Source organism: Gadus macrocephalus, chromosome 15, assembly GCF_031168955.1.
Source record: "Gadus macrocephalus chromosome 15, ASM3116895v1".
In the NCBI taxonomy this organism is placed as follows: Eukaryota; Metazoa; Chordata; class Actinopteri; order Gadiformes; family Gadidae; genus Gadus; species Gadus macrocephalus.
The window spans coordinates 16,133,894-16,138,893 of record NC_082396.1 but is presented as its reverse complement, the minus strand read 5'-3'; the positions used below and the strand labels follow the sequence as shown (position 1 = coordinate 16,138,893).

General features: G+C 42.3%; 1 protein-coding gene across 1 annotated transcript in view; it reads right to left on the bottom strand.

Moving 5' to 3' along the window:
• Positions 1–177: 177 nt before the first annotated feature.
• The window catches only part of LOC132473718 (RAC-gamma serine/threonine-protein kinase), a 64,559-nt gene continuing 59,736 nt past the window's right edge, over positions 178–5,000 (bottom strand). Inside the window, exon 15 of the mRNA XM_060073955.1 lies at positions 178–5,000. This exon is cut by the window's right edge and continues 868 nt beyond it. The gene's annotated coding sequence lies outside the window, so the exon portion shown is untranslated.

Here is a 5,000-nt window from a genome sequence, read left to right as displayed (position 1 = left end):
TACATGTTTTTGTACGCGCACTGGCTGTCCACCATTTTTCCCGAGACAAAAAGGCTAACACTGGTATGGTGTACAGATGAGGACCAATATGCTTTGGTCGTCCTGTGTATCATATTGGACTTGTAATCCTTAATATTGGTCGCTGACAACGGGAATCAAAGGACACCAAACAGTGGATTTACAGAGTGGTATACTGTTTATTGAAGCTGTGAATGATTAAAAGGAAGATAACGACCATCCCTGTCATTTACATCTCATGTGTAAAAAATACTACAGACATACAGTGTAAAAAATCCTCTGCTTTTGATGGTAATTGGGTGGGTCATTAAAATAACAATTCAGTTGTTCTCAGTAGGCCCCTAGGGGCCCTGCGGCACAATAAACCATGTCGAAGTAAGGAGCACATAGAGAGAGTGGGCGAGAGAGAGAAAGACTGAGGGAGACACACACACACACACAGAAAGAGAGGGAGACACGAGAGAGAGATTGAGACACACATACACATACACACACACACATAGACATACAGAGAGAGAGATGTTGTCTTAATTTAGTCTGAAGCAATCAAAATCTTGTGTGTGTGTGTGTGTGTGTGTGTGTGTGTGTGTGTGTGTGTGTGTGTGTGTGTGTGTGTGTGCGTGTGTGTGTGTGTGTGTGTGCGTGTGTCTGAGTCGTTCCGGTTCCACAGGGGGGGGTTCCCTACAATTTCAGCAAATGTGAACATCTGGTTTCCATTGGCTGGTAATGGCCACACAGACACACACAGCTGATGCCTCTGTTACAGTATAATCCTGTAGGGACCAACTCTGCTCACCAGATGAGGATGGCCATGAAATGTGAAGCGCTCCATGGACAGGACCTCAACTTAATATTATTATTTTCTACTGAGCATAATTCTTTGTCTTTATGATTAGAATGACATGCTTTTTAAAATGTTTAAGAACCATTATGTGTTATGTTGTACCGGAGACGAGCGTAAGATGAGCTGAATCAGAAATCCTTTTAAATACTTAAAAGGTCCTGAACTTACAACATGCCTGCAATTTAAATCAGTGGAATACATTGCAGAGCCGTTGAGGATTAATGTAACTGGACATCAGCAAAAGCAGCTCAAGCGGTTGAAAGGGATCTGCCTATTATCCAAATACATCTGGACTCATATATGCTCAGTGAATGACAAACAGTACAGATATTAGCAGCGTAGGAGTGAACTCTGTCACTAATGTACAAACATAAAAATAAGAATCCCTGCACAGAAATCCAAATGAAGTTGAAATGCTTTGATTAAAGGTCCAGAAGTCTCTCTCTCTCTTCCTCCAGAACACATATATAGAATCTCCTGGATCAGGGGACAAGAGTTGTCTACAGCCACACCAAAGATGTTAGAAATAGAATCTGTATCTGTAGAATCTGGAAGTTGGTTCAAATTTCCCTTTTTTTTTTATGAAGAAGACATCTTCCTTTAAGCAGAACTGGATCAGATTCTCCAAAACATACAAACACAAGGGAAGTAAAAAGTGCTACTTTGTGAATCCTGCTCTATACTGATCAGCGTGGGGCGCTCACGCTGCAGACGAAGCTAGCCGGGCGAGCGTCCAACAGACCCAGGGTCGAACCAGAGCTAAAATCCATCCAGACGAGTGATTGATGTCGGGCAGGACAGCCAGTTGGGTACAGTAGCAGGTTGAATGCATCGTGTTCTTCAGCTTGTGCCAGGCAGACCTAATCGATCACAGAGAAGTCTTATCATCAGAGTTCTAGCCAAGTCTTGACTCAGGTCTGGCTCTGAGCAGGTTTTTTGTGTGCAGGTCGGGCGGCATTCATTTAAACTGTTGCTCCCAAAGCGTCTTGGCGGAGAATTAACTCTAAATCATGTACCGGTACATGGAACCAAGGACAGCGGATATACAGCTACCGATGGTTTTACAGGAAATGGAAAATTATTATTTCACAAACACATCAACTGCATTATGGAAAACAGCTACAATCCCTGACAAACTGCCACACAAAGAACAATTACAACAAAATAACCCCCAAAAAAAAAATTTGAAATTCAAGTTATCCATTCATATTTAAAAGATACAAAAAAAACATTGAAATTAATAATATCCAGAATACATTTCTTTCAATACCTAACACAAGCAAAATACTATATTCTCCCTCTAGAATAGAGTATGCTTCCCTCAATATCTGCCCCATTTTAAACATTTGTGAAAATCAAATACATTATAAATGTAGACCTTAGAGAACAATAGCTTCAATTTTTTTTTTACAAATCAAAATGTTCTAGACTGAACTTAAGTTGTATGACTGTAACACTTAGCTCTATAGCTTTATCTGCCATCAAAGTCTTTTCATTATAAACAATTCAGCTTTCCGACTTCAAATAAAGCCAATCTAACGGTTAGCCATAAATACCTTACATAAAGCAGGAAGATAGTCAGAATGTGTTGAGAAAAAAAGAAAGTGAAACTATTTTAAATCATAATTGACTGACTGAGGTCCAATTTGGAAGATATAATGAGTGCACAGCAACAGACCGACGGAGTCCACACTAGAGGGGGGACAGCACACAGTAAAGACAGGACCCCACCAAGACCTAGACCACCAGAGGCACTGGAAGAAGACCTAGACCAGAGACACTGGACACGAGGCCAAGTTCTAGAGCTGGAGACACTGGACATTAGACCAAGACCTAGAGCTAGAGACACTCGACGAAGACCTAGTCCAGATCTGCATTAGACAAATACATAGAGATAGATCTACACGACCAAGACCTAGGCTAGATCTGCATTAGACCAATACGTAGAGCTAACTATACACTAGACCAATACCTAGAGCTAGACTAGATCTCCACTAGACAAAGACCTAGAACCTGACCTGGATTAGATTTACACTAGACCAACATATAATCGAGACCTCTCCATCATGCCTGCTTACAATTGTGGTTTATTTCTCCACATTGATCGTCTTGGGAGATATTTCAACTGTGTTCCTTCATAATGGTAGTGCATGCCAGACCGCCTTCATATCAGCGAGACGCTACAGCTCTTAAGAGGGATTTTCTAAGGCCTGGTAGATTCTACTCCTTCCTAGCTCTATCAACCTCAGAACCCTTTTTGTCCTCCTTAAAACCTTTCATACTCTTCTAGAACTGTTCTAGAACTCTCCTAGAACTCCTCTAGAACTCTCTCCCAACACAACTTTCCACTAATTCCGCAATCCCACTTGGATGCCTCCTGTTCACAGACAGACAGGAGAGCAGCTGATCAACTTCCTCTTCTCAAACTCATATCATCTCTGGTACATCTCACCAGGTTGCCTTCTTTGTGCCTTAACGTCCTCCTGCTCTCTTGACTACCTCACAGCTGTCTGGAGACACAACATAACGGAGCAGAACACCAGCGGCTTGGCTCATTATTGTGTGGAGTATAAATACTTCACCAACTAACACATCCTCTTCTGGGATAAGCTCCACCCACGTGTTTAAATAGCATAGCTGCTTTTAAATCCGTACCTTTGACACATATATTTGTTAGTTTTTCACCATGTTATTTATGTGGTGCAGTAACACATCTTGCGGGAAGGTTAATAGGCTAGAATAAATAATCACTCTTGGAAATCCCTCATCTAGACTTCTGATTGGATAAAAATGTGACCAGCGACCATGGTCGGTCATACCTGTCTTCACTGTGCACCGTTTCCTTGTTGCTGTGTACGTTTTGGTCATGGAAGGACATAAACACGCTAGCATCACGACGGCAAGCAGCAGGCAGGCCGCTAGCCCTCCTACATTCTTCCGCCAATTTTAAGTGCCTTTTTTTTCCCGACTTTGAGGTGCCTTTTTTATGACCAGTCTGAAAACTGGTCGGACGACATTATTTAAAAATATGTTTTTTTTAATAAAATAACAATACAAAAAAAGGAAAATACAAAACTGATAAGTAGAACAATAAATAGCGTTTAGATATACAGCTCCAACTGTGGTCGGTGTAGCCCATAATTTTTTTTAAATATACCTCAACAGGGAACCATAATCTCTTTTTTAACTGATTTTTGATAAACGATTCACAGACGTACATATGTTTAGCTAGTATTGTGTGGTCCATTTACCTTGTCTTGGTCCAGAGCTACGACTCAAACCATATAAATACCTTTAAGACCTATAGCCCTCCCTTCACAGACCTCTTTGGGCCACATAGGTCCACCCTACTGGAGATGCTTCCCGTTCTGCATATGGACAGAGAAATACTGGCATGCTATTCTCAAGCCATGACAATGATATGTTAGGGTAAAGCTATCGTTCACGTATGCACAGTACCACAGTGTCTCCCCTTTTGGTACAAGAGACACTTTGAATTCGAGGGGAGTTCAAAATTCACAAGAGATAACATTCAAAAAACGGAACAGCTTCCTCATGTTTCGTGACAGGCCACAAAGCATTGTGGGTGATGTAGTAAAGCTTGTTGTTCAGGAGCTTCCGGTGTGCAGCACTGCTGCGCTTTGAGGTGCCCTTTGAATCCAACTCGAGACGCTTCAACTTAAACTGCACGCACACACACACACACACACGCACGCACGCACGCACGCACGCACGCACGCACGCACGCACGCACGCACGCACGCACGCACGCACGCACGCACGCACGCACGCACACACACACACACACACACACACACACACACACACACACACACACACACACACACACACACACACACACACACACACACACACACGCATGCACGCACATACAAACCAAAATATAATATCCGTAACATAAGTTGACTCAGACTAGTTGAAGTTTAACATTAAAAGTAAGTGTTTATACTGTACATGCCTAAGTGCAACGGTACGACAGACGGTTATAGAGGTGGTTGATGTTTTGCTGGCGCCTGTAATATGACCTGCAGATTGAAGCCGATAGAGTAGCACCTGGTATTAGTAGTAGCAGTGGTAGTAGCAGTAGCAGCAATACTGTCATACCCATAGTAGTCTT